The sequence below is a fragment of the Aedes aegypti genome, chromosome 2 (genome assembly GCF_002204515.2).
Source record: "Aedes aegypti strain LVP_AGWG chromosome 2, AaegL5.0 Primary Assembly, whole genome shotgun sequence".
Taxonomy (NCBI): Eukaryota; Metazoa; Arthropoda; class Insecta; order Diptera; family Culicidae; genus Aedes; species Aedes aegypti.
The window spans coordinates 436,587,927-436,613,932 of NC_035108.1; the positions used below are offsets into that span (position 1 = coordinate 436,587,927).

Consider the following 26,006-nt stretch of genomic DNA (forward strand, 5'->3'; position numbering starts at 1 on the left):
TTACATTTACACGTAAAATCGTCGACAAGAAAGAACTTCTGGCTGCTACCGAATTTTTTGAATTTTAGACTCTGATAGGCCTCGACGAATTCTGCCCAGAGGATCTTCCGAGATTTTGGGGATTGTTTTGAGTAATTGTTTTTATTATTTGAACATTTTTTTTTCAAGGAATTTTTGATTAGTAGAGGGGTAAAATGAACACCTTAAGGATATCATTTTGTTTCTGATAGAAAAACGAGGAATTCGTATAGTTTTATCGCACAACATCAAAAATAGGGATGTTATCTATAGCAGCGACACGAATTCAGACTGAAATAGACTGAAAAAACTATATGAGTAAAATAAACAGCTGTTGGTAATAAAATGAACATCATGCAAAAAACGTGAGCTAAACAAATATTTTTGGAAATTTTCTTTGCATTACCGAATGTATATCCATCAATGATTGTAATCCATCCAAAAAGAAATGTAAAGGCATCAGATTTAGTTAGTTAGTTAGTTGTCTTTATTTAAGACGCTTTAACTGGTTAAGTCGTTCGCGTCTTAAGCATCAGATTTGACTTCATATCATAACGATATTCACCTCACTGAAAAACCTCAAGACCACCGAGCTAAAAGTTACGTCAGTTCTAATTTTCTAACGTGGTTTTCTTAAATCTTAGTTTTCGTTGACATTTTATCTTCAAATGACCTCCGTATCAACACAAACACTCCGGTTTATGCTCTAAATCGTCCGTCCGTGATACAAATTCAAAATTTTTATTTTTCTCGGTAAAAGGCACGGTGTTCAATCACCCCTGTTCATTTGGCCACCACTTCCCCTACCTGCATTGGTTACTACAATGTTCCATAAGGCGAATAATTCTCGTGAATCACTCTCTGTATTGCCAGAGGAGTATTGTCATAAGATGCTTTCATGTTTTATCACAGAGATTCCGCCAGAAAATCATTCATGAGTCCTTCCACGAATTTCTTCCACAGTGATTCCTTCACGGTTTCCTCCAAAGTATCCTAAGGAATTCTTCCACATTTTTTTTTTGGAGATTGCTTCAAAACTCATCGAATGCAATATGTTAGGAATTTCTCCGCGAATTCATCAAAGAGAAGCTACAAAAATACTGCTTAGAACTCTTCCAGAAATTCCAACAGTGTTTTCTCTAAGAATTCTTATCCGGTTTGATCCAAGGAGCACTCACTGATTCTATACTTTAATTTTCTTGAGAATCCTTTCGGAATTTCTTAATGTTTTTTTTTGCCAGGATTTTGAGAGATTTCTTCACCTATTCCTCTTGAAAGAATTTTTCCAAAGTTTCTCATAAACTCCTACTTTGATAAGATCTCCAAAAATCTTGGGAAATTCCATAAAAAAACATCATTCCGACAATTTCTCCTAGGTTTCCTCTAGGTAAATTAACAAGAAAATCTGCATGAATTCTTGCACATATTCCCTCATATGCACCTTACGTATTTTTCTCAATATATCCCTTCAGGGATTGCTCTAAAAATTTATATAAGCAAACTCCAGAAAATTACTTTTTAGATTCCATTCTTCCAGGTTTTTTGAGGCGTTTCTTCAGAGACTTCTCCAGGGTACCCTCCAAAAACTTCTTCTGAGGTTTCTTGCAGGAATTCCTGGAGGACTATTTGAAGAAAATCCTGAAGGAACCAAAGGAGGAATAATTGGAAGAAATCCCAAGAATAGTTGGAGAAATTGCTGAGGAAACCTTAGAAAGAATAACTGGAGGAACCTCTCGAAGCACTCCTGGACGAATCAAAGGAGAAACTCCTGCTGAAATTCCTGGAGAAATCCCTTGAGCAATTGTTTAAGGAATACAAGAATGGAATTTTTAAAGAAATCTATGACCAAATCTTTGGTGACCCTTCGGGAGTAATCTCTAATAGAATGCATACACTAACGCCTGATTTTATTTCGGAATATTTATTGGAAAATCCCTACTAAAGATTTCCTGGATCCCTCTAGAAGTTATCGGACGAAATCCAGCATCATTTTTTTTTTTAAGAATTTCAAAAGGTATTTCCATCTAAATAAAAATCGTAGGAGAAATAGCTTGAGAATTTCCTGGAAGAATTCCTAAATAAACCTTTCAAAAAATTCTTGAAGAATTCTTTCTGAAATACCTTAAGGCATTTTTAGTGGACTTACTGAAAGCATCCTTGGAAAGTTTTCTGGAGGAATACCTGGACGTATTAATGGAAAAAATTCTTGGTGAAACTGCTGAAGGAATCCCTGGTGGAATTCCTATTGAAATCAGTGCTTAAATTGGAATTCCTGTTGAAATTCTTGATTGAATGGTTGATGAAATTTGCTTAATATATCTCTAGTGAAACTTTTGTAAGAGTATCTGATGAAATTCCTTAATAGACGCTGTTGAAATGTACAGTACACTGTGAAACCTAATGAAATTTATGATAGAACACCTCATGAAATTTCTGGTGGAGTTCTTGAATAAATCCTGATGAAATTTCTGGAGAAACATCTGGAGCAGGATTTCTTGATGGAATTACTGAAGCTTCTGATGAACTGATGAAATTCCTGTAGCTCTGGGAGAATACCTAAATAAATCCCTAATGGATTTCATTGAAAATTTTGTGAATTTTGGTGAAATTCTTGTTGGAAGCCCTAGTGACGGCTGGAAGAATCTCTGTTTAAATATCTAAAGATATATCTGATTGGCAACCTACTGAACCTCCAGTGAAATTCCTGGAATAATCTTTGGAGGAATTCTTAAGGGAACCGCACTGTTAGTCTTTTTGTAGGAATCTCTGATAATGTTCCTGGAGGAATCCCTGATGAAAATCCTGGAGTAATCACTGGAGGAGCTCCTGGAAAACTTTTTGGTCGAATTTCTTGTGGATTCCTTGGTGGATTTCTTGAATAAATACCTGCTGGAGTTTGTGGAGAAATCTCTGGTGGATTTCCTGGACGAATTATTGATGGAACTCCTGAAAAAACACTGGTAGAGCTCCTGGAGGATTTTTGGAGAAATGCCATGCGGATTCTCTGGTGGATTTCCAGAAGGCATCAATGCTGGAGTTACTAGAGGAGTCTCTGGTGGAATAATTGGATACATTTTTAGTGGAATTCCTGGAGAAATCCACGATGAAATTTCAAGAGGAATCTCTGGTGGAATTTCTGGCACAATATATGACGGAGTTATTAGAGAATCACTGATGAAGTTTCTGTAAAAATCTCTGGTGTAATTTTTGGTGGAATTTCTTGCGAATCCCCATAAGGATTTCCAGAAGGAATCTCTGTACACCGTGTCCAATATATTCTCATTCAAATTCGAGATAACATTACTTTGCGCTTGTTTAACTGACATCATTGGTGATAATATTTTTTGAAAGTGGTTATAATACTGATTCACTACAGGAAATATTTTGGAAATATTTCAATTATAAACTTATTTTATCAACTTAAGAATTTACGAAAAATATTTCCAGCGGCACGCTCATAGGCAGAGCCCAATTTCAATCTGCTGTTATCGCACATATATTTATCAAATTTTATCAATATTTATCTATTCAAAACGCAATACGATTAACTTAAAGTTTTTGAAACTTTTTTGTGAATGCTCTGATTTTCACTTTGTTAACCAGACCAATATGAACAAAAATTCATTTTAAGTGCAAAACACGACTTCAATGGACATTTCATCACTTATCATAGCAATTATTTTTTCTTATTCATAAAACAAGCTATTCTACCTTAGTATAATACTACCAGACTACAATGAAATACTACAACATTGGATTATCCTACATTCAGTAAAGTTATACCAAAGAAAAGAAAAAGTGTATGAGAATGTATTGGACACGGTGTAGAGCTTCTGGAGGAGTCTTTGGTGGAAATCGTGGAGTAATCCTTGATAAAATTTCTAGAAAAAAAACTCTGGTGGAATTCCTGGCAGAATCGCTGCTAGAAATTTTGGAGGAAACTCTGGAACTTCTTGGAGGAACTTCTGGGGGTAATCCTAACTCTTGTTCTTGGAACTGATTTAATAAATCTGGATAATTCCCCGGGCGTAATTCCTGGAGGTCCTCGATGATTTTTGGTGGAGGAGAAAGCCCTACTAGATTTTGAATTCTTGGCGGAATTTCTGAAAAAAAAAATCCTTGATGGGACTTCTGGACGAATCTGGAATTTTTATTGGAAATCCAGCGGAAGGGCTGGAAGCATCTCTGATAAAATACCTAATGATATCTCTAATGGACAACAAACTGAAATTCCTGACGGAATTTCTGGAGGAATCTCTGCTGGAATTCTTCGAAGAACCTTTGGCGGAAATCCTGGAGGAATATTCAGTAGAATACCTGGAGAAATCTTTGGTGGAATTCTTGGCGGAATCTCTGGGGAGTTTCCTTGGAAATATCCGGCAGTGTTTCTGAAGTAATCCCTGGGAAGGTAAATTCACTGGCGAAGCTCCTGGGAGATTTTTTTTGTGGAATTCCTGGCGGATTCCCTACGGTATTTCTTGAAGGAAACCTTGTTGACATTTCTGGAGGAGTCTGTGGTGGAATTCCTGGACGCTTTCTAGTGGAATCTGTGATGGAATTTCTTGAGGAACCTTTAGTAAAACTCCTGAAGGAACCCCTGGTGAAATTCCTGGAGGAATCACTGCTGAGGCTCCTGAAGATTTTTTGGTAAAATTCTTGGCGGATTCCCTGGTGGATTTCCTGAAGGAATTCGTGCTGGAGTTTTTGTAGGGAACTCTGCAGAAATTCTTGAAAGGACCCTTAGAGGCAATCTTAAAGCTTTTTTCAGAATCGATTTGAAAAATCTGCAGGGATCTCTGGTGGAATCCCTGGAGGAATATTTGGTGGAATTATTAGAGAGTCACTGACGGAGTCTCTGGAAGAATCTTTGATGAAATTCCTGGCGGATTCCCAGGTGGATTTGCTGACGAAATCCCTGCTGGAGTTTCTTGTGGAATTCCTATATAAATTCTTGGTCAAACTCCTGGAAAAATCCTTGATAGAATTTCTGGAGGAATGTCCGGTGAAATTCATTCCTATATACGAATCTATAAACTGAATAAATTCACAAACATTTATTTTCAAACATCATCGAATAGAAAGCCGAACTTGAGGTAAATATAAAACGATGCCAAATTTCGAATTTTCAAATTCAAATGCACAGTTCTAGAGAACCTGATAACCGTTCGCGTTGAAAATTTTATCGATTGATTGTTTGCTGATAATAACTAAACAATCAAGTTTTCAGCTCAGTGTTCTGTTTGGTTCTATAGTTGATTGAACTTGAAAAATCGAGGTTTGGCTTTGTTTTATACTCATCTTAAACCCCACGCTAATTTCAGCAACCATCTAACACTCGCCTCACTTAAGAGCTCAAATTGTTCCCCCCATTTTGAATTTCAAATAGAAATCATTACCTGAAATTAATTTCATCCACGCCGAATACCACTTCTTCCCGCCACTTGGAAGGCAGCCGTTGAATATTCGCATTTTTTTTGCTTTTCCGAGAATGTTTCGCGCTCTTTGTAAAAAGTTAAAAGCGAGAGAAAGAACAGCCCAAACTTTGCTCCTATAGGTCGTCGTCGTCTTCGAAGACGGTGAGACCGCTAGTGAAGGAGACGGGGGGGGGGGGAGATGGTTAGTCCCACACAATGGAGGACAATATTCAGAAGAATCGCAATCTCCCTGCCGATCAAAACGTTGAAACGAACCTTATTCCTTGTTCCACCTCAACCCCCTTCGTTCGGCTTTTGAATTGCTCGTTTACTTCGTGTTCTTTTCCTGCTAGAGCATTATCGTTCCTGTAGTTGCTGCTCCTGTACAGCTCTGGAGAGCAAGGCTTAGGGTAGGGCAAAATGGTCCAAAATGCCACTTTAAGGATTTGTGTCGTTTTCTTGTAATAAGATCCTTATTTGAAGGCCATTCGAAGTCTTAACAGTAACTTTACAATATTTGCTAGCTACCACAATGAACACATTTCCCAAATGTGAGTTGTTTTACGGTCTTAAATCGCGTCGAAAAATTGATTAAAAAATGGGGGTGGTTCAAAATGACCAAATGGGTGGGGTAAAATGCCATTTAGTATGGAGTTCGAAGAGTTAGCAACCATGCTTCCCCATTAGTTTGCTCTGTGGCATGGAAACGCTTATTGGTTAATAAAGTCAACGCAAAACCTTAATATTTAGGCCAAAAAGTGAAAAGTGTTGAATATCACCGGGAAATTAAGTAAAAATCTATGAGTTTATGTCCATGGATTGTAGCAGCACTTCTTGGATAAACGTATTTGAACGCCGTTTGGCAAATTATACAGATTGAAACGTTCTAGGAATGATTTAATGAGTCGGGCCATTTTACCCCATCTGTGCGTATTGGGCCATCTTCCCCTACGTATGTATCTTCTGGAGCAGTTTATTGCTTCTTGAAACGAATAAGCCAACTTTTGCCTTTCCTCCTACGACAACGAAGACGACGCCATTCTCGTGTTCCAAAATGTATTTTCAATCTACCGTTTCCCTAACAATTCGGGAGAAGCAGGTCCTAGGCGGTCCGAAGAGCAAAAGTCTTTTTTTCTGCTACTGTTCTCAAGACGGTATGCAGATCTATGTGTAAAGAAATGCTAATGGACGACATTGGGATTTAAATGCTTCTAGTTTTACGGTCCGATTCGTACACCGTTCGATTTGTCACACTTGGACGGTTTTAAGCGTTTTGGTTGGTGGTGAACCTAGCAAACGATTGATTATGGCAACATAAAATTGTTTTATTGTTAAACTGTAATCTACTGGTACAGTGCTAATATGTCCAAAGTAGCTGGAAACTTAAGTTCAACCTTAAAGAAACCTTGCAAAACCCTACTAGAATCCACGGAAGATTAGCTTCATGGAGAATTAATGAAGAATGCTCTTCTCAAGAGACGTATTTGTCCGTTCATTCCGTTAGCTCTCAGCTATCTTTTGACGGTTGCTACCGCTAAATTTTATTTTATTTTTAATATGTCTGCTGTTAAAGTCTGTTTACATTTTTGTTGCTTGATTTTAAAATACGATGCACAAAATAACTTAAACAAATCCTCTAAGACCTAGGTGCCAAAACATCTCTAAGAAGCTGTGATCGTCTTTGTCCAGAATGGTGGTATCGCAACAGATGCGAAAAAAAAAACTATCCATAGTTGACAGAAGCGAAAATCCCGTTTACAATGTCAGCAAATCGTTTGAATAATGGGTTCCATTAAGCTGTGAGAAGAACGCTCTAATTTGCCTCGGAATATCGTCTATGACGAGCCCGCTTGCTGTCCATCAATTCGAACCAGAGAGGGTGAAGTGCGAGGGCGCTAGAATTAGCATGCTTCATCAAGTTGTAATCGCTGGCGTTGGCGCTCCCAGGAAGATTGATGATGGAATGATGAAGGTGAATCGGAGATCCTTCGGAAATGTCGAAACATTGGAGAGTCAGACCGTTTGTTTAGGTTTAAAGAATTCTCCTGAATATATTATGGTTCCATGAAAAATCATAATCTGACTTACGATCAATATCGATGCTTTCCAATAACATATTCAATTTACCCAGAACCATTAAATTCGCATGCAACAGCCTTTTGTTGGCATTCGGCCACACCAAGACACGATCCGGCGATAAAAATTCGAACAAAATTACCAACCGCCAATTTGACCCAGTGGCCGGAACAAAACTAAGTCTTCTGTATATGCCTCTCACACTGGAAGGGAATTTCAGACACACGAAAGGGCAAAAATGAATCAAACACATCTTCGCCGACGACCGCAAAACTTACTTTCAAACATACAAACTCATAGGCGTAGTAAAGTTGCCCATCAGAGGTAGGGGCGGCAGACCTCAAAAGTTCATGAACAAATTTCATACAAAAACGAACATTTTACACACCCTCTGTGCCGTTTTGAATGATTATTCTATTTCTGGGCTGAACTGTCCCCTCATGAAGGACATTTATTCTTACTCAATGTTCAAAACGAGTGTTGTTAAATTTCTTGCAGGTTTTGGAAAATTCAACGATCCATTTTATCCGCCTACATTCAAATAACACAGATGACATTTATCGTTCGTAAAAGTTAAGGCCCAAGTAAAAATGGTACAAAAGTCAAAAATTACTTTCTCCTTTTATACCTATCAACAGATCGAAGAAAATAGAAACACACATGTGTTGGCAAATAAAAGAGCTGTATGTTTCTATTTTATTTGATTTGTCAATTCAAATGTCAAATGTTTGTTTTCGTAATTCGATCTTTATAACTAATTGATAACATAATGAGTTATCAATGAAGGAATTTAGCTGTATAACAACATTTTTTATCAATGTGTTTCAATCGATAATACAATGAGATATTTGTATGATATCTTAAGCCTAAACTTTTGTTATCACGTTTGTTATGTTGCCTGCTTTTTCAACCAAAATGAAACCAAACTAAGTTATCAAATGCTTGTTATAGGATTACATAACTTGTTATCTTGTTGTTACCCATTTTTGCTCAGGATGTGTCATCACTATTGTAACATTCGCTGACACACTTTCATTCTGATCAAGAAACAGAAGCAAGGATTTTTCATTTTCTGTGCTGATTTTGCAAACAAAGGGATGTTTGATGAACTATGTAATAGATTATAATACACCAAATCAAGTCGTCTGAGAGTTGTATTGTCCATGATGAACTGTCTAAAATGTACGTATATGGCTTCCAGATTTGTGCGAATAGAGGGAATCCGTGGATTGAATACAATCTATTTTTTACCGAATAAGTGTTCAGTTATTTGACTCAACGCAGTGTTATCACTCTAGATGATTAATCATGATCATGACTGCAGAAATCACGATTCGTTGTTATGATATCATGACCTAACCAATTAAGAAATTTCATGACCTGCCATGACATGATTTCACGGGACGTCACTGATCCATGCTTAATACGATGAATACTAGCACACAGAGGCGCGTCCACATTTAAAACCATGGGTAGGACAAACGTTGGCAAAATCTTTATGTCCAAGGAAGTCCAGAAAGTTTTCGAATATGTGGAATCCTTAACAGAAAATTGAAAGTGACTGTTTTCATGTCAGTCATTACCACTAGACTGAGAAAGCTGCAATATTATTGGTATTTTCAACTTCATAAGCGATTTATTTTTTAATCAAAATTTATATCCTTTTCCGGACCAGTTTATTGACAGACTTGACCAAAACCAGAACAAACTGCGAAACTCAACAGTCAATTTTCTATAATTTCCTTATGAAAACATCAAAACAAAATGCAGGGAATCTGTTTATTTTTTTTTTTTCTTCACAAAGTTTTGAAATAAAGATTTTTAAGGTAACGTAACAGAGCTTGCAACAGAACTGGTAGCAGATCTCTTCAAAGAGATTTATTCTTTTTCAATGCAAGTCCCTAAAAAGTCTCTATTTTAGACGGAAGGTCTCTAAAGTCTGTATTTTAACAAAAATGATCTCTAAAGTTACTTTCTTCCTACAGACAGTGAATCCTGTTGCTAAATTTAAAAGGTTCTAGAGAAAACTGCAGAGACTATTACGCCTAAGTGTAGAACTAGCCCTCGTGCGTTAAAATACACTCAAATAAAGATAAAAAAAAAAAAAAAAAAAAAAAAAAAAAAAAAAGAGACTATTACGCGTTCCACGACAGGTTCCACGTGAAAATGCTTAAGGATTGCTGCTAGTGTTTCCTTTAGAGATTTCTTCGTGCATACTTTCAAGAATTCCTTCAGAGATCCCTCCAAAATTTCCTCTTCATATTGTTTTACTTAATCTCCAAGGAATTTTCAAGTTGTGTTACAAGGGATGCTTATAGGAATTACTTAATAATTTGCTACAGGGAAATCCTTGGAGTGTTCAGCAATTTCCACAAGGATTATGGTGAAATTTATTCTCAGTGATACCCCCAGATATTTATTGACTAACGCTTTCATAGATTACCCCAGTTGTTACTTTAGGAGATTTTCCAAAATATTCTTACAAGAGTGTTTTTTTTTTTTTCAAAAAAAACAAGGACGGTTCATTGCAGAGTTTTTGAAGGATTTTGTTCAGGAATTTTCTCAGGAAGATCTACCCAGACAACCAGAAGTCGCATGAAAGTTCACGTAATAACTCGTTTATTCATACAAATTACATCAAACCCGCAACACACGGTGGGTAAAATCGTCAGATTGATGAGTTTCCTCGCATAAAACGCTGTTTTCCTGAGTTCATTTGCACATTTTGTTTCGTCTCGTATACTCGTACAAAGTAAGTCGAATCAATCCGTACCAGCTGTCAAATCAACATTTGTTATCATAAGTTAAGTCGCTTAAGATCACAGGTTAGTTCGGAAGAAAATTTATACACTCGCATTGTATGTTATTGTTCATCACATAATATATGCACGTATATCGCCTCCACTTTTGTACGTAGAAGGCCTTTTCGCAACATCTTATAAGTGAAATTTTGCACATATAAAGCCTCCAGGTGATTTTGTTATACGTACATTTTGGTTGTCTGGGTACACGAATTCTCTAGTTATCCTTCCTGGCATTTTAGTTTCGTTTCCTACTATAGCTCATCCACATTTACTCATGAATTACAGTAGTAATTCAAGGTTTATTAAATGCAGGATTTCTTCCAAATAATGTCTTATGTGAAATCTAACTGGGTTTTCGTTTTTTTTTTTTAATTAGATTTCACACCAGATAGTACTTCTGTAATCATTCCAATAATTCCTCCGTCTAATAGTTTTAGAGCAATTCCTGTAGCATAGCAACTAGCAATTTGGTAAGGAAATCCTACAAGATTTCCTCGAGAGTCTAGAACTTCTTACACACAACCTTGTGGGAGTTAATCAAGGGCTACTATAGAACTGATCAGGATTCATCAGATGTTACTTAAGGATTATTTTTTAAAAATTCATCCCGAATTAAATAAAAACAAAAAATATATAAGTTTCTGAGAAAAAAAATCATGAATCAAGAATTCATGAAGGAATCTCAACGAAATCTTGAACGACAACATTATGGAATTCCTGGAAAATGCCTGGAGAAAATACTTGTTGAATTCTCACAAATGTTCTAAACCAGGATCTTGAAGGAAGTTTTAGAATAAAGGATGGTAGAATCATTGAATAAATTCTGGAATAACTTGATACTTTATTGGAAAACATCTGAGAGAATTTTTGGAAGAATTTCTGTTAAATCTCTGCGGTTTATCAATTTTTAAAATTAAACTTGTTCACTCATTCCTTAGAAAGTCAAAAAAAAAATCACAAAATGAACTTATAAAGATACCTTTGGAGGAAAATATTTTTGCAAATACTTTCATTTTAATCAATTCCTGGAGGAAATAATGTAGAAATTAATATAGAAATACGAGCAGTTATACTTGTGGTTATGTCATGATAAATTCCCTAAAAGTATCTTTAAAAATTCTTAGAAATTATCTTGTAAGAATAACAATCTTATCTTCTGGTTCCCATTCGTTTTTTTTTTTTTGTTATCTTTGTTCCTTATTGGTCCCTTTTTGATCTCTCTTTGATTCTTGTCTGGTTTCTTCTAGGTCTCTTTTTTCAAGCAAAAGATCTCCGAAGTTTCTATTTTCAAGACAGTCCCTGTAAAGGAAGGCGCTGTACTGTCGTGAATCGCAAAATTTTTTGACTTCCCTGAGCATAAAGTTTTCGTACCTTTTACGCGACAGATACAGGAAAATAGCAGTGGAAATGCGCATAAAACCAGCTGCACGGTGCTCCAATTACCGTTATTATCAAATAAAATATACCATTCAAACGGCAGTCAGTAGTTGATTCCTGACGTTGTTCTGCACCTCTGGGCCGATTTTTGAAAAAATCCTTAGACAGAATTTTGAGTTACGCCCTTTTGAAGTTTATATGATAGAAATCACACGAAATATGCCACTTTAACTAGTTTTAACAAAGAGATTATAATAAAATTTTGTAGTTTTGTAGTTTTAATTTTTTATATGGTTTTAGATATTTTCATAAAAAAATTCTAGACCGACATTTGAAAAGGGCCAATGCTATGTTTAGTTATTACTTATCAACCAATACACGAACAATTATATCTAACAATCTAACGCCTGATAGTGATTCTGGAAATTGTCCAAAGCATTCAAATTTGTATGAAAAATTCTTGGACAGGATATGCAGATACGCCCTTTTGAAATGTATGGAAAGAATATGGAATATGGTATATGGTGGATTCTGCTCCATCTGTAATCAACGGTTAGCTAGATGCATACATAATTATTACACTTTTGCGGTTGTTCTTATTTCATTCAATTTAGCAAGTTGCATAGAAGTAATGATTCAAATTGTATTCAAATGTAACGCATAATTTTCCAATTTGAGACCCCCTTTCTTCCCCCACGTTACAGCTTTTGTATGGAAAATGTATGATCCGTAACACTACCGAACCTCCTCGTTACGTAATATTTGAACGATTCCAAATTTACACGTACACATGTTGTCTATATTGACATTGAAAAAGGACCAAAGTATAATTGAAATATACACATTTCAATATAGCTGAATGATGACTGTATCAAAGTTGACCGAAACACTCGAACATCACTTATCTTTATCTATATTATATATTGATACATACATACTTCTATTCTAATCTGTTCTATTCTATTCAATTATACTCTACTTAAATTTATTCTACTCTGATCAACCCTACTTGTTCTTATACATATTTTTACAAATGGACACTGTAAAAATTAACAACTGCGCGCAAAAGATTGGAACGGTACTCTTTCGATATTTGTACGGCTTTTTAGCGCTCCCAGCCCTGTAAAAAATTGCTATGCACAGATTCTGACTCTTAATGCGTGCTTCTCATATGATCCATAAAAATGAAGATTTGAATTATTATTTCACAGTAAGTCCAAATAAGGGTTTCAACTTATATATGATAGTTTTTATGTATTTTAAGGAACTTAAGCATTTTGTATTAAATGCTTTTCATTTGAGCTGGATCCTCGTTTTAAAGGTAATTTGAACAAGTTTGTCGAGAGCTGGGAAGAGCAGAGTCTGACAAAATCTTCGAAATATCATATCACCATGTTTAATGTAAAAGACTTCTGCAATGCAACTGGTCGAGGACTAGGCTGACATAATGAGCTGGCGTCGGAGTCTGTGCATAGCGCTGTTTCACAGACCTGTCAGCGCTATGAAGTCGAACAAACATCGAAATTGTATCGTTCAATTCTTTTGCGCGCAGTTGTTGATTACAACATTGGCATTTGTAAAAATATGTATAAGAACAAGTAGGGTGGATCAGAATAGAATAAATTTAAGTAGAGTAGAATTGAATAGAATAGAAAAGAATTATATAGAATTGAATAGAATACTGAATATAGAATTATGTAGATACAGATATGTTATGTTCGAATGTTGCGATCACCTTGAAGTTCAGCTATTTTGATGTGTATATATTTCAATTATACTTTGGCCCTTTTATAATGTCAATCTAGACAATATGTGTACGTGTAAATTTTGTGCGACTTGCTAAATTGAATGAAATAAGAACAACCGCAGAGGTGTAATGATTATGTATGCACCTAACTGTTGATTATAGATGAAACGGAATTCACCATGCAATATTCTTTCCATACATTTCAAAAGGGCGTATCTGCATATCCTGTCCAAGAATTATTCATTCATATTTGAATGCTTTGGACAATTTCCTTAAATCACTATCAGGCGTTAGATTGTTAGATATAATTGTTCGTGTATTGGTTGATAAGTAATAACTAAACATAGCATTGGCCCTTTTCAAATGTCGGTCTAGATTTTTTTTTTATGAAAATATTTTTCAATATCAAAAACCAGATAAAAAATCAAAACTACATTTTTTTTGTATAATCTCTTTGTTTAAACAAGTAAAAATGGCATATTTTAAGTGATTTCTATCATATAAACTTCAAAAGGGCGTAACTCAAAATTCTGTCTAAGGATTGTTTTCAAAATCGGCCCAGAGGTGCAGAACAACGTAAGGAATCAACTGCTGACTGCCGTTTGAATGGTATATTTTATTTGATAATAACGGTAATTGGAGCACCGTGAGCTGAGAAGTAGGATTTGTCACCTTTGGGACGTAACGCCAGAAAGAAAAAAAGATGTAAAAATACTCTATTTTTGATGAATCATGAAAAATGTAATCTAATCATTTTCTATGAATTCATCAAAGACTATCTTGCAGAAATGTTCACGACCATTTAACCAAGAATTTCTACAGAGTGTGCTTCGGGAGTTCTTTAGGAATTACTCAACAGCTTGTTCCTTGAGAATGCCTCGAGAAATCAAGAGCATCATCAGTCAGCAGTACTAGGCTAGTGCTGTGTATAACAAGCGAGCTTTGTTTCAGATGCGTATACTCAGTACACGGTGCTATCGGTCTTGTTTTAACGATTCCTTAGATATTTCTTGATAGTTCTCCATGAATCTAGTATTTTGTCAAGAGATACTGTCAAAATGTTGATAGTAATTTATCCAAGAACATCAACATCTGGCTATATAAGTTCTGTAGGAATTATGTCACTTCGTGTTGAATCATGGGTAGGACAATCCATTGACTGTCCTACCCAGGTATTTTTGTGCGTAGGACATGTCCTATCTGTCCTACCCACTTCCCGCGCCACTGCTAGCACATCACCGTCCTATTGCGACGTTGTCGTTTCTTCGAAAGTTGTTAGAGAAGATGATTTTCTTTCGGCTGGACAAATGGGTTGAATCGAATGGCCTTCTCTCAGATAGGGTGATGTGCTTGTATCCCAGTATTGCAGTGAATTATGCTGATACAGACCGATGCCAAGCAATTCTTTCTCAAAATGGTTTCAGCATTGTACAAAAAGATTTTGATAAATTTTGATCTTTTTTTGGAAATAATGCAAAGAAAATGCATCTTGCCGTATTCTCAATCCATCGTATCGTTTTCATTTCTGTCGCAATCAGTTACCAGATTCGTCTCACAAGTTACGGCTCACTGTGATATAGTGAGTGGTCATAACACAACATATCAACGCTATAATAACATGTTTTACTAGAATACAAAGGTGGTGCGAACTGCCCAGTGAACCACGTATCGTATAAGAATGTGCATCTAAAATCAGATGTTCATGCGTCCAAAAAATAGAAATATTAGTAGTAGAACGCTAGTGGCGCTGTTGTCACAAAACTGATTTTAATTATTATTAGTTTTTCATTGTTTTTTCCATACCAGGTCGTTGTTTCGGTTTTTTAAATTATTTTGACACTTTGAGGCCCGGTACTCAAGCTGTCAGTTCGTGGCAAAGTAGATGTTGGTAACACGAACAGCAGCGACATTAGCATTCTTAGGTCAATGCTTCTACTGTCCAAAATCAGAATCGCGCAAGATGCCAGACAAAGCGTTATCAATGTTAATACAAGTTGTATATAAATCCCCAATACGATTCATAAACGACAATCTGGGCTGACAACAAAACATGTCGTCTGCTGACGATGGGCCTCAAAGAACAACAAAGTATGTGTCGCTGTACATGAAATATGTATTAATATTGCCAAAAGATCACCCATTTAATGTGTAACCCTTAGTGGGACAGTGGTAAGGTGTCCGATTCCTGATCCATTGGTCACGCGTTCGAGACTCGCTGGAAACTTTTTTTTTATTTTCATCCAAATTTTGTGGCATCGTATATCTGATCACAGAAAGTCTGAAAAAGTCGTGCCAAGTACTCATATAGCCTCCACTTTGGTAGGTTATAGCCTTTTCATGCATTCTATACGATTGAATTGGTTCATATAGAATGATGTATAACAAAAGTTATACCAACCAAAATATTGACTGGGTGGATATCAACAAGCAGGCAGGCTGCTGTCAAGCTAAAATTTTCATCAAAATGATCCGAGTATGCCCAGGAATGTGTAGCCATTACATCGTCACGCTAAAAACTGATATGCATTTTATGTGACATAAAAACTATAAACTGTTGAAAAATCGTTTAATGGGTCTTATTGATACGCTAGTTTTTCTGAACTTTTGTAAAACATATTTTTAACGAACATACGGTCAGAAACTATCTGATTCAGCTAATTTATTGAACTTATTACCTGCATCAAATTTCAGAAGCTTTGTGTGAATTATTTTAAGTGTGCATCTAGAAAATGATTTCCTGCGAGACAACATAACAAACAACGGTTAGCACTGGTAGAAAAAATTGTGTTCAAATGGAATGACCAAAATGGTCGAGACCGCACCCCTCCACTAGAATATATAGATCAACTGGCATCCCTCCAATCCTTCAGCATGATGGAATAAACAAATTTCCTTTAAAGTTCATTGTTCGTCATCAAAATTCAGCCCAAACTTATGAAAACAATTCCTTTTGACCATTATGGCAATTGCTCACAGTGCAGCGAAAACAATACAATCGAAGGAACCATATTTTTACGTCAAGCATCGCGCAAAAGGTTTTTTTTTCTCAGTACGACGGATTGAACTTTGTTTAAATTCTCAATTTTACGCGGTCGTTGAGGAAATTTCATAAAATTTCGTGAATAATAGAACTTTTACGGCCGAGGACCTGGGATCGAATCCCATCCCCGACATAGTCACTTATGACGTAAAAAGTTATAGTGACGACTTCCTTCGGAAGGGAAGTAAAGCCGTTGGTCCCGAGATGAACTAGCCCAGGGCTAAACATCTCGTTAATAAAGTCAAACCAACCAACCAACTTTTACGGCGTGTGATTGGAATGAAATCCTTCATTGAAGAAGTACGAAGGTTTTCCAGAGTGAAAATAAGTGCCCGACGAAGTAAGTCACACAGGGAGGCGGGAAGAAACTTGTATCGTAAAGTGGTAATCGTGTTCGTCCATGCGATTTCGGTGAAAAAGTGCAAATTAAACTGAAGTTATTAAACGAAATACAGTGCTTTTATTGCATTTTTGGTGTCTAAGTGTACAAACAATAAGAGCTTTCACAAAATTACACTTGGGAAATGAATCTATGTTGCAGGTAAGTTGGAATATCCGCCGTAGTGGAACATTTTAAGTTCGATACGACGAATAAAAGCGCTTACGACGAGGTAGAACGAAACCCTACTCAATTCTGCAGAGGCAAGGAAACGAGCGACTATTTTGCGCTGCTTTCTACTGAAATTCAACTGGCCTATGCTCAAAAAGAACAAATCTCGCATAACTTGTGATCTCGCCCTAAAAGCCATTAGTAACCGACTGTGTAGCTCCCCGTTTCTAAGCAATTGAATGGCCCTGGAGGGAAACTACAGTGGCTCAATTTCATTTTCGTACGGGGCACTGTGTTCATATCAAGGTGGTATAAAACTATTAAATGGTGCATGGACTTCGATATACTCTATCAATAATGAAGGTTATAGGTGTCATCTATTGTTTGGCAATGACAAACTGTATTCATTTGCTTAAATCTTTGGAATAATAGAGACGTATTGAGATTGTGTCTATAATTGACCCAATTCCATATTCGTACACCTAACAAAAAAGAAATATACAGCATTCAAAACTAATTTTTAATGGAATAGATGACTACTTAAGCTCTTCGTTGTGTTGTTCAGATGCAATAGAATACATTTGGAAAATTTATAAACGGATATATTTGAAACTTAAGTAAATTTAAGAAAAATACCAGTTTGCCCATGTTTTTTGCTAAAATATTCGGTAAGTCGAACAATAAATTGCATTTTTTTCAACATCACTTCCTTAAGAATGATAACTGCGAATATTGCACAAGTTTCAAAAAATTATAATCAGTTTTAGAGTAGCTAAGAGTGGATATCGACAACTTATACTTTTGAATCTTAGGTAATATAATATTTATAACAAATCCAAAACCAAAAATTTTAGTCAATTTCTTTATGTTTGGGTCCTAAATGTATATACATAATCCATAGTTAATGTTCCTATCGAAACATTGCGTAATTTACATTTTTAATTTACATTTTACTACCAAACATGATTATTAGACAGTTTCACAAAAATCAAAATTTCTGGGATTCAACCAGTCACCCCCAAGTCCTAGTTGCAATACTAAAACAAACTACCAGGCAAATTTTCATCCAATTTGGAGAAGATTAGGAGGTGCCTCAAGTCGAATTTGTGTTTTTTGGCTATTTTTTACATTCAAAAAATTCTAACAAGAATTTGGAAAAATAAAAATTAGAATGAACACCACTAGTTGAACGTATTATTAGTACTTTACAACTTTTGAGAACACTGTATGCCGATTAGAGATGGTTTTGATCTCATAAAATTGATTTTTGTTAATTTAAGTACCTGTAAAACATATATTTCTCTACAGTTTTTGTTCTACGAGATTCTAAACCACATGCCTTATCATAAAAGTTCAATCGTAGAATCATTCCTTTGTCATTTCTGAACATTATTGTAGTACATCATTTTTGTATCCGAATTACAGATAAATTGTTAAAAATCGTCGGAAATACGACATTCCTCATTCCCCTGCATTTAGAGCTGCTGCCAAATGGCGCAATTGCTGACATGTTACAAAATTGAACATAGTAGCTTTGCTTTTTCAATGATGAATGATGATTGAAGAAAACATCTAGCAAATGTCATCAACGCAGTCGTGTTTCAAACAACATTCGCATTTGATGCCAAGTATTTACATATGTGATATAGCCCCGAGGTCAAGCTTCTCGACTACTGATCTTGAGGATCAGAGTTTGATTACGCGAGTTCATTTAGAGTGTTCTTTTTTTCCAATGGACCAAATGACTTGAGGCCAACCAATTTCATCACGATTTATTGTTCAAAAGTGTATCTTAGGGCTGAGTCTTAATCAATAGAACAACTCCCACTCCTAAGTGAATGAAGAGAAATGCTCAAGTAGTGATTTACGCCTTTAGTCCTTTTTATATGCAGCATATAATAAACATTGGTTTCACTCGAAAAAAGAATCAAACTCTGATCCTCAAGATCGGTAGTCGAGAAGCTTGACTTCGGGGCTATATCACATATGAAATTGCTTGGCATCAAATGAAAATGTTGTTTGAAACACGACTGCGTTGATGACATTTTCTAGATGTTTTCTTCAATCATCATCCATCATTGAAAAAGCAAAGCTACTATGTTCAATTTTGTAACATGTCAGCAATTGCGCCATTTGGCAGCAGCTCTAAATGCAGGGGAATGAGGAATATCGTATTTCCGACGATTTTTTACAATTTATCTGTAATTCGGAGACAAAAATGATGTACTACAATAATGTTCAGAAATGACAAGGGAATGATACTACGATTGAACTTTTACGATTAGGCATGAGGTTAAGAATCTCGTAGAACAAAAACTGTAGAGAAATGTATGTTTTACAGGTACTTTAATGAACAGAAATCAATTTTATGAGGTCAAAACCATCTCTAATCGGCATACAGTGTTCTCAAAAGTTGTAAAGTACTAATAATACGTTCAACCAGTGGTATTTATTTTGATTTTCATTTTTCCAAATTCTCGGTAGAATTTTTTGAATGAAAAAAATAGCCAAAAACACAAATTCGACTTGAGGCACCTTCTAATCTTCTCCAAATTGGATGAAAATTTGTCTGGTAGTTTGTTTTAGTATTGCAACTAGGACTTGGGGGTGACTGGTTGAATCCCAGAAATTTTGATTTTTGTGAAACTGTCTAATGATTATAGAGATTTATAGAATAAATATTATTGCCATAACCGCAACACAAACGTGTTTTTAAAATGATGAAAACAACAGGATATGTTCTATTAAATAGTGGATCAATGCTTTCTGCTCATTCAAGTTATTTTGTATTTTTCTTATAAAATCAATAAATTACAAAATAGGGTGCTATTTTGAATATAATTTAAATATTATTTCAAAGATAATTGAATATTACGATGACATCAATTATGTGGAGGTATGTACAGCGTAGTTTAGGGTACTTTATTGTAAAACGAAGTTCGTAGTTCAAATTATTTTTACAGACAAATTCAAAATTATCATTTACCTATTGTTAAGAATGAAAATTTGGTTTACATTGATTAAAAATATCATTTTAGAAGAGTTTTGAACTTATGGCACAACAATTTTCTGAACTCAAAAGGGATAAAAACTGTTTATGATTTCTGTAAAGTGTATATATTTCAATTAAATTTCTATCAGAGCTTACGAGTATAATCTAAAAATTGGATCCAATGACAAAAATAAACGTTATTGTTCGAATTATTGGATTTTATAGCAAAAATCATTGGAAAACTGGCATTTCTCATAATTTTACCTAAATTTTATATATGTCCACTAATAAGTTGTCCAAATGTATTTCACTACATCTGAACATCATAATAAAGCACTTCAGTAATTAAATTGAGCTTCTAAATTTAGTTTTGAACGTTGTGCATTTGAATTTTGGTAGGTGTACGAATATAGAATTGGGTGAATTTTAGACATCAATTCAATACTTTTCTATTAATCCAAAGATGAATGTAAATGGAAACATTTTGTGATTGGCAAACAATAGATGACACCTATTACCTTCAATATGGATAAAGTATTTGTAGCTCAATACTTCATTTAATAGTTTTTTACTAACTTGATGTGGAATCAGTATCCTGTACGAATATGAAATTGGGCCACTGTATCACCACTGAGAGATAGAGGAGGATATTCTCTTCATCGTAGCATTGCTAAAAAACGCGTAAATCCATTCGTTTACTCGGTAATAACAAGCTACACACTCGGTTACGAATGGCTTTTAGGGCGAGATCACAGTCTTCTTGGATATTAAGGGGGCTTTTGATGCAGTTTGCGTAGATGTCCTTTCAGATAAACTCCACGAGTGTGGACTTTCCCCGATTTTGAATAACTACTTGTAGGTACAATTTGTTGTCTGAAAAGCACATGTTTTTCTCACATGGAAACTCGACAACTTCGCGAATAAGTTACATGGGCTCGTGTTTAGGTCCTCTTCTTTACAATTTTTACGTAAGAGATATTGATGATTGTCTCATGAGAAATTACTCGTTAAGACTTCTTGCAGATGACGCCAATGTTTCTGTCACAGGACCAGAGGCGGACGATTTGCAAGAACCGTTGCAATATACTCTGGACAATTTGTCCGTATGGTGCAGCTGTGAAGCTCTCTTCCCTCTGATCAATATTTCATTTTTATGGATAGTTTTAGCTCCACAGAGGCTATTCGTTCAATGAGGCCGGTAAAGCACTTCCGTATTTCCTCGGTGAAATACGATCATCATTCAGTGCTCTATTGAATGAATCATATACTATCACCTTGGCCTGGGTCCTTTCGCATTGCACGATTCCGGGCATAGAGAAAGCGGACTCTCTTGCCACGGCGTGTGCTGGCCATATTTATGATCGGCAAATCGCCATCAATGATTTGTTTTTTCAATGGCTCGTCAACATCAGGGTTGTTAATGTTGATCAACGATTAACGCCGTTTCGTTGATTCGTTAACGTTAATTGTAACGGTCAACGAATTTTCTGCTGATTTTTCAAAGCCGTTGATCAATGTCAACTTTAACGCTTGGCGTTGATTTAACGTCAACGGCGTCATTAATTTTTTGAGTTAATGATTGCCTTTGAACTATATTTTCAGCAAATACCAGAGTCTGTTGCAAATAATACAGCAATCCTGGGTCACAATGGTAGCTGAACAACAGTTTATTCAGCTGAAAACAGGCTGTATAAATAGCTTTTAGCTGAAAAAGCTGTTCTTCAGCTCTCAATGCTACTTAGGAAATAAGCTAAAAATAAGTTTTCGGATAACAGAAAAATAGTGTTTAGACTTCTATAAAAAAAATGTAGTTTATTGCACCTAATTTTTCATAATGAGTAAACGATTTTTTTCAACTCCAGTCAATGATAAAAACTTGTATTCTGTTTTTCCATACAATATAAGCAACATTGAAGCACTGTATCTCAGCTTAGTTCGAATTTCCTAAAATTAGAATGACGAACTACAAATAATTGGTTTTATTTGTAGTGAATTTTTCACATTTCAATCATTTTTAAAGAATTTCAGAGGTTTGTTCAAAGACAAAAGTAAGGAGAGAATGTTTTAATTTGATTACAAACAATTAGGAGCCGGATTCTATTCTTGGCACTTCAGATTCACTTCGGCAGTATGTTGTTTTGAATGCTACTGAGCTCATATTTGGCCACAATATGCGTCGTATTGAAGTGCTCCTTATTTTAAAGCTACGGTATTTAAATGGAGACAATTTGTTTATCGACGTAGCGATAAATTTTCATTGCATTTACAAAGGTCACCCAGTAATCAACGATTAAATTAACCCCTCTACCGGCAGCTTCATTTTTTGCCGCAAAATAAATATTCAAGTCGTTATAATTCCTTGGTTTTTTAATATTTTTGTAATATTTTTTCACAAATTCTAGTTTAGCCGTGTCGATATCGATCATTGGTGATCTGGTTTTGAAGATATTCCGATGTTTCTTGGGGGACCAACATTTTCCATTTAAAATGCCTCTGGTGGTCATTTTGTTTTTGGTCAATTTAGAAAAAAAAATAAAATGTGGGCTATATAATGCCAGGGAATAGGGAGCTACCCTGAAAAACCCAGCAAACCAGAGATCATATAAGGATGTTCATTTCAAGTTGTATAAATGTACAATTTTCGTTGGAATTGGATATGATGCCAAACTAAATTGATTGAAATCGTTAATAAAGTAATACATTTCATCTGACTTGAATTTGCATCTTATAGAATTCCAATTTAGTCTGACCAAATATGTAACTTTAAACTGTCATTCCATTATGATTTTAACTTCACTTGGTATGACTCTATTATAATCATAAATGTGAGATTACATATGAGTTCATCTGATGTAGATATAAAATCATACAGGGCACATCGCCGAATGCAACATAAACATAAATAGTGGAATTCATGAACAAATTGTCTTACCTATTAAAAGAACATCACTATTTAACAGAAACACAATGTCATCACGTTGCATAAGTATTTTCGTACGACGTCTTCAATAAATTGCTGCAATTCGTTTCAATTGCAAACGTTAATTCGATAAAACATGAAACCTTCAGCGTTGCACTGGCTCATTAGCAAAATGACAATTAAGTTCGGTTACATTCAAACATGGTGCTCTACAGTGTTTCATTTATGTTTGCTAAAAGACCATCTTCTGCAATAAAAACTGTTCGGTACAATGATAGCGTATCTGGCTAGTGATCTAAAGGTCAGAGGTTCGAGGCTTGTCTCGTGACATTTTATTTCTTTTTATTTTATTTGTTTGTAAAAATTAAGTTATATAAACTGCAATACACAATCATACATGAAATTATAATGAACGCCAAATCAAATTGTCTGAAGTTGTATTGACCATGATAGATTCTCTTAAATGTACGTATATGGCCTCCAGATTTGTGCGAATAGAGGGAATTCGTGCATTTTATACAATCTGTTTTTACCGAATAAGTGTCCACTTTCTTCACTTGCAATCTCAGTTATGTGAACATATTTGTTGGCTGGGAAATCATACAAATCAATTAAGAATTCTTGGAGATATCTTAAAATTACGATATTATGTTTTTTGATCTTTATTTGGCCAGCGTAGTTCCAGAAACCTAAATGCTCATTACTCAAACACGGCCGCAACAAATTGCTTTATTTTTTCACAACATAATCTCATTAATGTATTGTTCCGAAGAGTGTATATCCGAATACGATTAAAATTCTGTAGCCTGAGAGATTAACGGGGGGTTCTGGTTAGTTACGCGTCGGTCTCCCAAGGAATTTCGGAATATCTTCAAAACCAGATGACCAATGATCAATATCGACACAGATCCTAAAACAAGTAGAGTTTTTTGAAATCTTGTGAAAATATGGTGCACAAATATAGAGAAACAAAAAAGTTATAACGAATTGAATAATCATTTTGCGGTAAAAATTGAAGCTGCCGGTAGAGGGGTTAACGATGTTTGTTGACGTTAATGCAACGCAACCCGCAGACGCTAACGTTAACAAACATGAAAGTCAACGAAACGCCGTTAACGTTGATCTTGAGCTTGAGCTTGATTGGCCGCACGCTAGTATCTCCTGACTAGCTGCGCTTACACAAGTAACCGTTGGTAGTTCGACTGTAGTTCGTTGTTGGTGATATATTGGCTGTCAATTAAAAACTGTTATTTTATTTTGTCCAACGTTTCGGTCCGTTTGGGACCTTCCTCAGGGACTCAATTGTTACAGTCTTGACAAAATTAAAAACTGTTATTTTATTTTGTCCAACGTTTCGGTCCGTTTGGGACCTTCCTCAGGGACTCAATTGTTACAGTTCTTTACCGAACCACACTGGACGAAAGAACTGTAACAATTGAGTCCCTGAGGAAGGTCCCAAACGGACCGAAACGTTGGACAAAATAAAATAACAGTTTTTAATTTTGTCAAGACTGAAAAGCCAATATATCACCTACACAAGTAACCAGCCGAATGACTGCTGAGGATTAACACAATAATTTATCCAAAAATGTTCCTGGAGTTTTTTTTATGGAATTTATTCAAATTTAACTCCAGAAAAACTTTCATAAACTCTTCATAGGATTTTTTTAATCGTTTGCAAACATTCGTTTTGTTTTGTTATGTCTGGTTTATTTTGTAGTAGGATCCGGAAAAAGTCGAGGAAAAGTATGTTGGAAAAAATCTTTCTTAAAATATAGTTTATCTGAGGAGTTCTGTCCATTTCCTGAAAAAGGAAAGCATTTCTAAAGAAATCTACTTAGCAGTATCCAAAACCAGTAAACGGCTAATACGGAAGAATCCCTGAAATATTTTTGAAGAATGCTTGAAAAAATCTCTTCGAAAAATCTTAAAAAAAGTTTGAAGAAAATTTGCAAAAAAAAAGTTGCAGGCTCTGAAGTGCAATGTAGAGTAAATTCTGAGAATAAAATAAATGTAGGTAAATGTTTTGATAAACCCCAGGACACATTTCATCAAAAACCTCCTGAAAAAAAAAATCGGATAAAAGATGTTAGGTGAATCCTTGAAGAAGTTCATGGAGAAGATTATTAATTATTGGTACAATCTGGAGATAATTTTCAAGAGCAATTTCTTAAAATTTCATGACTGGAAAAACTATAAAAAAGTGGACTAATTTTGAGAGGAAATCAAATATAAAACTATCCAGAAATAATGTCAACTGCATAGAAAATCGAATGAATTTAGAATGGATTGCGTGACAAACATTCTTGCTGTACATGTGAAATAAATTGAATGTTATTTAGTAGAAGTTTCGGATCAACACATAAAACAATTGAGGGGGTTAGAGGTACACCCTTTTGCCTTTGTGACGAAAACCTAGTTTTGATAAAATTGACTTTGAAGTTTTTTCAGAAATTTTCCATTTTACGCTAATTATATGGGAGCTGTGAACACAAGTCCCTCTTCTACGAGTTATGTTACTGATTCTGCTGAACGTAAGAATCTCACTTACACCCTTTTGCGGTTGGGCTCCTCAATTATTCGTGACAGTTCCTTCAAGGTTGATAAGATATATAATTGAAGGAGTCTCATGGTTGAAGTTAAGGCAAAAATCTTAACCCATTAACGCCCGAATTATTTCACATTTGTAGTAATCACCTGATTCTTTCTGGAGTATCGCAATATGATAAGAGAATGCTAAAACCGTCATTTAAATGGAAATCTACGGTCACATTTTGTTACAGTACACAGTGGGTCATATGTACGCAAAATATTGAAAAAATAAAAATACTTGATTATTTTCGCAAATGTTTGAAGGTGGTATGGTGCATTTAAAAGTGACAAGATATTATGACAAACATAATGTAAACGGTAATAACATGTTACCATAAATATAAATTACAAAACGAGGTTTATTTGAAAACTACACCACAAAACGATGTGATGTACGAAGCACACACAAGAACATACACGTACATGCACAACACATACTCGTTGCACATACAAACATACATACATTCTTACACATA

General features: G+C 35.3%; 1 protein-coding gene across 2 annotated transcripts in view; it reads right to left on the minus strand.

The window, feature by feature from the left end:
* The window catches only part of LOC5567018 (neuronal acetylcholine receptor subunit alpha-7), a 414,734-nt gene that overhangs the window by 121,121 nt on the left and 267,607 nt on the right, over window positions 1-26,006 (minus strand). The window lies entirely within an intron of this gene.